The sequence below is a fragment of the Pelodiscus sinensis genome, chromosome 17, assembly GCF_049634645.1.
Source record: "Pelodiscus sinensis isolate JC-2024 chromosome 17, ASM4963464v1, whole genome shotgun sequence".
Taxonomy (NCBI): Eukaryota; Metazoa; Chordata; order Testudines; family Trionychidae; genus Pelodiscus; species Pelodiscus sinensis.
Window position 1 is genome coordinate 22972418 of NC_134727.1, and position 12154 is coordinate 22984571.

The window sequence follows — 12154 nt, forward strand, 5'->3', positions numbered from 1 at the left end:
TGCTGTGGCACTCCAGCTCCTCTCACCCCCCCAACTTCCTGTGCTAGGACACCATCCCTTCCTGCCCCAGGTCACCATTCACACCCTCTACACCCCTCTCCCCTTCTCCCTCAGGTTACAACTACCTCCCAGATCCTGCACCCCCTCTTACACCTGTTCCTGAGGCCAGAATCCTCTCCTGCACCCATACCCCCTCCTGGACCCTGCCTCCCAAGCTCCTGCCCCAGATCACAGCCTTGTCCTTCACCCAAACTCCCTCTCAGAAACAAGACTCCACCCCCCCTCCATAGAAAAATGTAGCCCTTGATCACTTATCAAAATCTTGGTGTAACCCCCATCAAAAAGTATTGCACAACTCTGGTGTAAATCATTCCAAGGCATGTCTCTCCAAGAGATAAATTCCTTGCAACAAATCCCAAAGATAAGATGCAGTGAGGAACTATTACAACACTGATCTGAAAACAAGGGCTGTCAAGAAAGATGGCTTGTGTGTAACTGCAGAATATCTGATGCTTCATTTGACTTCAGAAGAGACACACCTTTGTATAAGTGTGAATTTGGCCTACAGTGAAAGAGCTCAAAAGAAAAATTCTAGCACAGAAGCCAGAAAAAACTCTATTTTAAATTCAGTAAAGACAAACCTGAGTCCAAGACTTGCCTCACACTGCATCTTTAATGTTTATGGATGAAAGTCTGTTGTGGAATGATGTGAGGTGAATCTAGAAGTTAGACAAATCTAGCTGCCCATTAAAGAAACATTGGACCATCATAGGTAAGTAGCCATCTTGAAGTGAGCTGGAAAATAGAAAGGTAATAAAAAGCAAATATTACCCCTTTTCAATGCTCTTTGACTCAAAGACAAAATGATTTAAAAGCTATCTGATAAAGGAAAGACATAGATGCTTTTCAAAGATTTAAAATAGCTAAAGCGTGTAACGTATCATAAACAAATTTGGCAAACTGGAAGACAGGTACTGGTTTTACAAGTCAAGGTTAATATTACAGAAAATTTCTTTGTAATTCCATCAAGGCATGGACTGTCTCCAATTAGAGCCTGTGTTTGTAAGGTGTTGAGCATAATGGAGTCTTGATTCTGACCGAAGCCTGGAGATATTGTAATAAACATATTTGTAGCTAGTAGAATTGTCTTTTTATCCTCATCCTTCTCTAGCCTTCCCAGTTTCTGTTGGATGAGCACTCCATCTCACAACTCTCCTCTTCCCTGTTTCTTTATCCTTTTCAGAGGATGACAACATCTACACAGCACCCTAAACTCAAAATAAGATATGCCATTTGCTCTATGCAGATTGCATATCTTATTTCAAAACTATTTTGAAACACCTTATTTTGAAATTTGGGGCATCTACACAGTGCCAAATGTCAAAATAACACACTATTTCAAGCCATCCCTTATCCCTCGTGAAATGAGGTTTATGGGGATGGCAAAATAGCATGTCCATTATTTTGAAAAATATTTCAAAATAACAGGCGGCTTGTGTAGATGCAGGGTAGCTATTTCGGAATACCTCCATGCAGAATAGACGTACCCTGAGTGAATAGTTGGAATTATACAGACCTAGAGTATATTTTGGTCCAAATGCAGATGTGGTATAAGTTGACCCTACTCCATTTGACTCCAATGGGACTTTCACCTGCACTTATGATTGAATTTGATCTTCTGTTGTCCTAAAAACTATTTACAAAATGGTAGAATATACTTTATTCCATCTTAAAGACACAGCTGTGCACTGGGAGAGGTGGGGGAAGGTGTAATAGGAACTCTTGAGTGACTTAGCTACAAAGAAGAGAGGCAAGGTGGCAGCTTATTGCTCTGTCTCAGGTTTAAGTGATTAACCAAGGCACCTACAGGAATGGAGCAGTGATGTGGATCACAAGGCTTTTGGTTTCAGGCTCGTTCCCTGATAGTTGTATTATGCAGCTTCTTGTTAGAAAGATATTTTGGTTCAGATGGTTGCGGTGAATCCAATCCAAAGTGACCACTCTAGGGAGAGGAGAGAATCTCTGATGAATGGGACAGAAGCGATTTTACAAAGAGGCAGTAGTGGCTCTCTCTAAACATGAAATATTGTTTTGGTGGAAGCGGTCTCCTCTAGTTGTTACCAAAAATATCTTTCCTTTCCCATTAATCATCTCTTGGCATGAGTCTGTCAAGATAATCTGTAAAGATTTATCCACAGGTGTCTGGATGTGCCATGTCAGAGAGGTTAGATCAGAGGTGGGCAATAATTTTTTGCCGGGCGCCACTTCAAAAAATTTTGAAGTGGCCCCAGGCTGCACCGGAAGAGGCGGGGCCTCAAACGGAAGGGCTGGGCCAGAATACTTTCGGGCTTCCCCACCCACAGAGATCATGATTGGTCTGGGGGTGGGGGAGCCCCTTTGCCCCTTCCCCCTAGGTTCCTGCTAGGCACCCATTCCCCTGGCGGTGGGAGGAGACTTTCTGTGCATTCCCACCCCCAGGCCAATCAGGGTTTGGGGGCGGAGGAGCGTGCAAAATCTCCTCCCACCCTGCTAGGAGCACGTGGCGCTTCAAAGCCATGTGCTCCTGGCAGGAAGGAGGAAACTTTGTGCGCTTCACCCCACCCCCAGGACGTAATTGACCTGGGAGTGGGGGAATGGCAGGACCTCCGCAGACCGGATCAACCCGCTTAAGGGGCCAGACGCAGCCCACAGAGGCCCTTTTCCCCACCCCTAGGTTAGATGATATCTTAATCCTGGAAAACAAAAATCTTAAACCAGGAAAAGGTGTTAAATAGACTCTTCTGATGCCATTAGCGTACTGGAGAATTTCTTGCCTGCAAAACCAGTCTGTCTACCCATCCCTCTTTTATTCAACCTCTTTTTTCAATACATGCATGTAATTGCTAGAGTCACTTTTTATTTGTCCTAGATTTTCTTCCAAAAAACTTGGTGGTGGGTGGGTTTGTCTTTTCAATCTCAGGCAGCCTTGCACATTGGTTGGAGGTGGATTTAACTCCTCTTCTGCCTGACCTATTTATGAGGCAGAGGGTGGTCGTGTTTTCTTTTGTTTTCCCCACCTATTTCCATTTTTAAATATATTTACAAAGTGCACTTAGAGGAGCAGCAATATGGGTGAGTTTTGATTATTGCTGTTCACTTCATTTATTACTATGATGGTGCTTTTTTTCCTTTTTCTAATGCTGCTCATGCAGCTTTTGTTACCTGGTGCAAGTAGCCCTGCTGTCAGTCTAGTAAAAGCAGTTTAAGGTCACTGACCTAAGGGCAACCTGAATCTCTGGTTTGGCTGTCAGACGAATATGGGGTTGCCCAATTTTTGTGTTTATTAGCCATGCGCACACTTTTCTAAGTGCAATATGAGAATCTAGCAGGGATGTGCCCAACATTCCATTCTTCTCTCCTTCCAGGGGTAGCAGCAGTCCTCATCCTTATATCCACCTGAGCGGCCAACCTTCATTCCAAAAGTCTAGCCCCTTGCCTCAGGGGCAAGATGTAGTCTCTAATGGCCATGCCTCAGGGTGACAAGGTGCAGTGCTAGTGCAGATGAGGCAAAGACCCAGGGACCCCCTGGTGGTAGCCATCTACTGCCCTCCTTTTCTGTTCCCATTCTCCAGGCCACTTCCCCATGACCCTTGCACCTTCTCAGTCCTTGTATCCAGGCCTACAGTCTGGTGAGCATCAGGCTGGAGCTTCTCCCCAGCTCCCCTGAGCCTGCCTAGCACTGCTCTGCCCAAGATGTCACTGGTCCCCTCTCCTACTGGGACACAGCTCCTTCTTCCCTGTGGGTAAGAGCAAGCATGAGCTCCCCTCAGTTCTGAAGCCTTTTTATAAGGCCCAGCCTGGCAATGATTGGCCAGCTGTGCCTCACCCTGATTGGCCACTTTGTTTAAAAGCCATATGCCATTGCACCTGCCACTTGGTGGTTCAGAAGTTTTAAGGGCACCAAGTCATTAAACTGCACTTTGTCTGAATTCAATTTTTTTTTTTAGCAAAACTGCTGGAAAATAGGATTCTTCCTAGCCTACCTTGCAGTGCTTGCACACAGATAGAGCAAATGTAACTGGGTCCTTGGGAAGCTGTGCCCAGGGGGCAAGGCTCCAAAGAGGTCCTGTGTGACCCACCCAAGGTTGTTCATAGTTGTAGCACCTGCTCATTCATGTGCCTTTTTGGGGTGTAAAGTGTGCCACAGGGGAGTGGAATGCTACAGAGTAGCCAATGGCATGGCATCCCCACAGAACTACATTAAAAGGAGAAAGCTGCTCTGACCTTAAGAATGGTGCAGGCTTCACTTTTCCTATATGTCCTGAAGAAGGTAAGGGAGGATCCTTCCCTGAACTTTTTCATTGGCGGCGGGGGAGGAAGCCGAATGCCACCCTACCTACCAGCCGTATAACCCACCCTTGATTTGTACAGCATATGGTCATGCAACAATCTTGAGTTCATTCCCCACCCACTCCTGAACATGCACACTTTCGCAGATTCACCAGTCAGCATTCCCTTGCTTGTTTTTTTGCCTAAGAATGGGAGAGTTTTGCCATACTATTTGCAAACACCTTTTCACAGCTCTCTGTGATTACCCAGAAGGAGGAACAAATTTGACTATGCGTAAGACTCATTTTGGGGTTCTAATTCTCTCAATACAGGCAGTCCCCGGGTTACGTACAAGATAGGGACTGTAGGTTTGTTCTTAAGTTGAATCTGTATGTAAGTCGGAACTGGTGTCAGCCGCTGCTGAAACTGATCAGATTCAACCACGGCTGAATCTGGATGCCAGTTCTGACTTACATACAGATTCAACTTAAGAAACCCAGGTGTCCCCAAGTCAGCGGGCTTTGCTCTCCATCTCCCTGGTCTGCAGGGAGACGGGGAGCAAAGCCTTGGAGCACGCCCGCAGCGGGACAGCCCGGGCACGCTTGGGCTTTCCCCCTGCCAGCGTGCTCAGCGACTTTGCTCTCCATCTCCCTGGTCTGCAGGGAGACGGGGAGCAAAGCCTTGGAGCACGCCCGCAGCGGGACAGCCCGGGCACGCTTGGGCTGTCCCCCTGCCGGCCTGCTCAGCGGCTTTGCTCTCCGTCTCCCTGGTCTGCAGGGAGACGGGGAGCAAAGCCTTGGAGCACGCCCGCAGCGGGACAGCCCGGGCGTGCTTGGGCTGTCCCCCTGCCGGTGAGCTCCGCGGCTTTGCTCCTGTCCCCCTGGTCTGCTGGGGGGGGCCCAGCAAAGCCGCTGTAACCCCCCCCCCCCCCCAGCAGACCAGGGACACCCGAGCAAAGCCGCCGCCTGGGCGGCTTTGCTCGTTTGCCCGGGAGCAAAGCCGCCCAGGCGGTGGCTTTGCTCGGGTGTCCCTGGTCTGCTGGGGGGGGTCCAGTGGCTTTGCTGGACCCCCCCAGCAGACCAGGGAGACCAGGAGAAGCTTTTCTCGCCCCGGAGGACACGGGTGGCGACCCGCCGCCCGTGAGCTCCGGGGCGAGAAAAGCCCCGTTCGTAAGTGCGGATCCGACATAAGTCAGATCCGCGTAAGTCGGGGACTGCCTGTAAATCCTGAAAAACAAAAATCTTAAACCAGGCAAAGGTGTTACAATAGACACTTCAGATGCCACCAGTGTACGGGAGAATTAGCTTAGAGTTAGTTTAAACATGTTGGAAAATCTTCTCTGGTCTTTCTGCCAACCATCATCAGGAGCCAATCTAAATTCATGAACTCAATGCTGTAATTACATTTTGGAAGACTCCATCCAAACAGGTCAAGGCAGAGCACTGTTTCCTACATTGTATTACTTCTGTTCCCCTTTTTATATAATAATCACAGAGCGCAAAGAGGCTTAGCTTTTGGTATGGCACAGGGACAGACTACACAAGGTGTTGTTTTGACAGCTTTGCAGCTGCCATTGGGCCCATCATGCGGTTAGGCTGCTTATGGACTGTCTAGACAACTTTGCCTTCTAGAATGCCATATTCATCTGATTCACATGTGATTCGAAGGAAGAGATTCTTTATTTAAAGTGTAAACTTGCTCCAGGAAAAAAGTCACCCCTGGGATTCCTTCTATAAATATCCCTCTTTAAAGAAAGTTTTGCTACATATATTTCCATTCTTACCAATGGGTACATTTTAAGCATTGGTATTTGGACACTGAATTTCTTAAATAAAGAGTGAAAAAATGGCTGTCTCTCTCTGAAAAGGTCCATATTTAGCAAGGGTCTACAGTTGCATAAACATGATGCCATTCACCTGGTGTGATTCCCTCCTTTAAATAGGTCAGACTTCAGCTTTTCCATCAATGGGTGAGAAAAAATCCCTCTTAAGCCTTGCAAAGCAGAAACTGTATATTTCACTTGGCATGCATAGTGGATATTGGTGTTCTGTTGCTACAGCAAACAAGTGTCTTCCAGTCTTTATAAGTGAGTACAGGGGGGCAGGTGTTGAAAAAATTATGTGTTTTCAGTTGTGGTGTTTGGAATTAATCCATGTACCCATAGTGCTTTGCTTGGAACTAAGACACCATAGTCTAAGAGTTCAAATACAGGCCTGTAAGAGGGATGACATTGGATTCTAATCCAGATTCTGTTATGGTATGTCTACACTACCACCCTAGTTCGAACTAGGGTGGTAATGTAGGCAACCGGAGTTGCAAATGAAGCCCGGGATTTGAATTTCCTGGGCTTCATTTGCATCTCGCCGGGCGCCGCTATTTTTAAATGTCCACTAGTGCGGACTCCGTGCCGCGCGGCTACACGCAGTGTAGACATACCCTTATTGACATACTGTAATCAATTCCCTTTAATCTTTCCATGCCTTGGATTCCTTACCCAGTCTGTAAAATGGGCATAATATGACTGGCTTATCTCTGAGGAATGTCATGAGGGTTCATGTTTGCAAGTCCTTAAGACATGTAAATTGCAGTTTGATCTTGTTATTTTTACCATAGTTGTTTGGATTTTCCTGCAGATATAGTAAATAAGAACAATTTCTTTAAGAAGGAATTGCTTGGGAAATGTTTCTTGATAGAATTTCCCCAATTTTTCTGTGCATGGACCTTTATTTATTTATTTATTTGGCTTCTTTTCAATGGTTCACCTTGAATCAAAGCTGTATTGCAGTTCAGTGTATAATCCAGCTGATCACCACAGAAACACCTAGCCCCATAGATGCAGATTGCCATGCAAATCCTATCAGAATCAGTAGGAATTTTAAAAAATAACTAAATTTATTTGGGGAGGAAAAAACCCAGAATGTTTGGCAAAATCAAGTTTCCACCCTTATCTATCTTTTTGTCTGTTTTTCCCACAGCAACTGTCACCAGAGTATCTAAGGGCATGTCTACACTAGGAAATTATTTCAAAATAGCTTATTTTGAAATAATAACTCCCAAAATAACTATATTGAAATAGCATGTCCACACTACAGGGAAGCTTTTAAATTAGTCTGAGGCAGGCTCCCTTAATGTCGATGTGCTATCTCGACGTAGAGCCCCAGGAAGCACTGGGGAGTAATTACTTTGAATGACTCTGGGGAGTAGCTATTTCAAAATAGTAGCAGTGGAGCATCCACACTACCTGTATTTCAAAATAACTGTTTTGAAATAAGCATTATTCTTCAGTGAAAGGAGTTATTTCAAAATAACCAGCCCCTTACTTCGAAATAATGGGCTTGGTAGTGTGGATGCTCCGCTTGTTATTTCAAAATGAGGGCAGTTATTTTGAAATGGCCCAGGTCTACACTATGGAGTTAAGTGACACACCTCCAGAAATAGGGGTTAAAGAACTCCAGACTTTCAAATTATGTGGACAAGCCTGCATTAGAAAACTTTTTAAAATGGTGTCACCAATGCTCAGCGCAGGTAAATGCACTCCACTGTAGAAGGGCTATGTAAAGATTTTAATATACATTCTCTTGTTTATGCAGGGTGCAATTGGAGCAGCTATGTAAGCAAATGACTGGTGATCTAGACAATCCTGGTACAAGTCCCTGCTTTATCTGATTCATAGGAGAGATTTTTTTCATCCTAGGTCATGCTGACTCAGGTAAAGTAGGGGCTTGAAATTCCCACCTCTGAGGTCAGTGTCCTAAGCATCCAGCTAGACATCCCTTAAATGTTGCCATGAAATGGAATTGTATGGTAATTGGTGCTGGAACCTCTGGGGTGTGATTCTGGTGTGGGGTTTGACTCTGCAGCCCCAGCAAGAAGTGGATTCCATTTTATACAGGCTTTATTGTTTGACTTAATGGCTCTCAGCACTCTCACTGTAAAAATTGTTCCAGGCCTGCTGGGTGAGGTCAAAAGCCCACAGAAATCAGTGGGAGTGTTTCCACTGACTTCAGTGGGATCAGGTCTCTGAATCTATCAGCCACTTATTTCCATAACATGTTAGGCTAGATCCGATTGAATAGGGTATGTGAGCAGTAGTGTATAGTTCTAAATATTACAGAGAACTATTTTCATTCCTGATCAGACAAGTTATCATGTGAACTTTCTTTGAAACTGGATATTTCTGGGGAAAACTCAAGCTCTGCAGATTTTTCTCAGAGTTTTCTGCACATTTCTATTGACCCTGCAGTTTACCACTTTAATATGCTGTTGAGCTTAATAAGTTAACAAACATATTTGAGAGAGACTTGGAGGGTCATGATGACATGTGGCAATGAAACATAAGCTCAGAGCCAAGAAAATCAAAAAGAAAATTCTACACATTTTTGGGGGAAAAAAACCCCACTCATCCTGCTAGCTTTCAAATGATTTTATTTTTAAAGAGAGAGAAGAGAGAGAGAAACTCACCAAATTTCTACTGCCCTGACTCTTGGCCCTTTGGCAGCAATAAAGTGATTATAGAGATGGGCACATTCTAATTCTGGTTAAAGTCCTCTACCGCTGATGCTAGCCTAAGCAGGAATACTTCTATCCTCACCGCATCCCATTTCTTTTGAGGTGAGAAAAACAAAGAAGCTAGAGGGTGGAAAAAAGCAAAGGCTGCAGTGTGTAGTTTGAGTAGTTTTTGAAAAAGGCTTATTTAGCATTGTGAGGGCAATTGGTATATTTGTTAACCTTATAGGACAGCTCAGAAATATCCTACCATAAAGAAATTCAGCATTGAAAGTCAGCACAATAGCAAACAACCGCCAAAGGTGTCCTCCCCACCCCTCCCGGCAGAGGTGCTCCCTCCCGTACCAGGGAAAAAAATTACTTTCACCTCTGGATGCTCCTTGATGACCTGTCTGATTTTGATAGCCCTTCTGGATGGGGTTTAGTGGAGATGATTCCCATGTCTAGGCTCACTAATTCAGAGCATTCATTTTCAAAGTTATAAAGCAGAACTTATGTATTTTCCTATAGCTTGGTATACTGACATTTTAAGTGAGACTAATGTCTGCAGCAACTGGCAAATGTTTCATAGTGTAAAGACTCAATACATTTCTGTTAGATTAATACTTATTCTGAGCACAATTAACATACAGGTGAACTGGTCTGGTTGCCAGCTATAAGCCTGTTAATTCTTGTCTTGGCAAGAGCTGGTACCTGGTTTGCCAGCATCACAACAAGAAGATAATTTCTTCAATTGTTTAGGCTTTTCCTGGTCCATCCCCCTCTGCACAATGCTGCAAGATTTTGTTTAGCATCTCTTACTAAATATTGACGTCTTCCCTAGCTACAACATGTAACAGTTCATCAATGCAGGAAAAATTAACAGGTCTGAAATTCTTAATCCAGGCACCACTGCCAGTAATCAACCACACACTATCAGTCTAGCCTGACAGCTAAACTTAGTTCAGTTTGTTTATTTTTATTATCCCATTTGCAAGACAAAATTTAAACCCCAAATGATGAAGAATTGTTTCAAACAATAATATTCAACCATGGAGTGAAAAAGCCATGAGAAAGAAAGCTGTTGTAAAATAGCAGCTTATCAAGACCAAGGGAAGAAAGATAGTAACTTCTTTTGACTTAAGAAAATTAACTCCCGAAGTGTACTTGCCCTTTATATTTCGTTTTAATCCCATATATCTTTATCAGTGTTAATAAATGGATTTATATTGGACACCAAATGTTAAAATTACCTACACTTGAAAGGCCTGCCTATGAAATGAATCGAAATAGATTCTCTGTGGAAGTTACTGCAGTGCCAATAAGGATTAATTAAAACTCAAGTGTTCTTTATTGCATGTTAATTGTGTAATTGCTATTCAGTCAACCTTCTTGATTTTTGTGTGTTAAACAATCATAGATGCATTTCACCCAGTCTCACTGTTTATTTAACCAATTAATTAAGAAAGGGGATATTCTGCATTTATTAGCATTTTAATGAATAATTGTATTCCCTATGGCCCAAACATCTACATATGTTCAGTTTTTGTGTTCAGCCCCACTCTCTCTTATGTGACAAACATTCCTAATTGTACCTACTACAGACTAAAAAGACCATGTCCTTAAAATACTCAGTACAAATGAACTTCACTAAAGCTAGCCCATGTCAACTATGGGATGAGTTCTGATCTCAGTAATCACAGAATACTAGAACTGGAAGGGATCTGGAGAGATCCAGTCCCCTGCCTTCATGGCAGGACTGAGCACGGTCTGTATCAGTGTTTCTCTACCTTTTTTTTTTAATAAAGTACCCCTTTTAAAAAAAATAAAAATAAAATAAAATTATAAGTATCCCCAGTACCTACAGTTTTCAGGCACACACATTTTTTTTCTACCATTGCAACACATTTGTTTTAACAACTTAATCATAGCCGGGTGGGTGATGAAATTTTTGGGTGTAAAAAGTACAAAAATAATAAAGTGCTGTAAAACTTAAAAAAAAAATTCAGTTTTGTCCAAATTTCAGTTGTTGATGTTCTCTCATACTTCTCTCAAGTAACCCTAAGGCAGCGGTTACCAACCTTTTCCAAATGGGGACCCATTTTGACAATTCAGGAAGACTTGATGACCCAATGCAATTCAAAAACAGGGGGAAAGAGGGGGCAGAGCCATCTGGGGAGACACTTGGTGACCCTTTTGAAATGTAATGGTGACCCATATTGGGGTCCCGACCCATAGGTTGGGAAACCCTGCCCTAAGGGTACTCGTAACACTGGTCTATATTATCCCTGATAAATGTCTGTCTAACCTGCTCTTAAATATTTCCAGAGATGGAGATTGCACAACCTCCCTAAGTAATTTATTCCAGTGTTTAACTACCTTGATAGGAAGTTTTTCCTAATGTCCAACCTAATCCTCCCTTGTTGCAGTTTAATCCCATTGCTTCTTCTCCTATCCTGTGAGGCCAAAGAGTAAATTTTCCCCACTCCTCCCTTTTAGATACCTGAAAAACCCTATCATGTCCCCTCTCAGTTTTCTCTTTTCCAAACTAAACAAACCCAATTCTTTCAGCCTTGCCTCATAGCTCATGTTTTCTAGGCCTTTAATCATTTTTGTTGCTCTTCTCTGGACCTTCTCCAGTTTCTCAACATCTTTCCTGAAATGTGGTGCCCGCAACTGGACATAATACTCCAACTGAGGCCTAATCAGCACAGAGTAGAGCAGAAGAACGACTTCTCATGTCTTACTCACAACACTCCTGTTAATGCAGCCCATGCTGCGCTGCTTTTTTTTTTTTTTTTTTTTTTGCAACAGCATTACACACAATACTAAGAACAATCTAAAGCAACTCCACCTTGCTCAATTGACTTGCTCTGGATTTATACTAGTGTGTGTCAGATCAGATTTTGGACCAAATGGTTTAAGTGATTGGAGTGTGTGTCATAATCAAGAAGGAGAACAATATGATCTTCAGCTCCCTTAACTCCATTCATCTGAAGAAGTGGATTGTGCCCATGAAAGCTCATGACACCATGTACATTTTTTGTAAGTCTCTAAGGTGCTGCAGGACTATTAGTTGTTTTTTAAGTTTTTGTTTTCAGTTACAGACTAACATGGTTGCCCTTCTGAAACTTTTGAAAAGATTTGTTTACTATGGTCATCAACTGATTTATAACGGGCCTTCAAATTTTGCATATGAATGACATTTTGGTGTGCAATTCAGCAAGGTGTTGCATGAAGTAAAATTTTGACCTCTTTAAGATCAATGGTAAAACTCACTGACAGTAGCAGGCCTATGATTTCACTTCAAGTAGTTAGATATCTAACTACCAATCTGACTATAAAATGGCATTTTCATGCA

General features: G+C 43.2%; 1 long non-coding RNA gene across 1 annotated transcript in view; it reads left to right on the plus strand.

Moving 5' to 3' along the window:
* The first annotated feature begins 2977 nt into the window (after window positions 1-2977).
* Window positions 2978-12154, plus strand: part of LOC142818726 (uncharacterized) — a 76846-nt gene continuing 67669 nt past the window's right edge. Inside the window, exon 1 of the long non-coding RNA XR_012896343.1 lies at window positions 2978-3111. This is a non-coding gene — a long non-coding RNA (uncharacterized LOC142818726). The remainder of the gene's footprint in view (window positions 3112-12154) is intronic.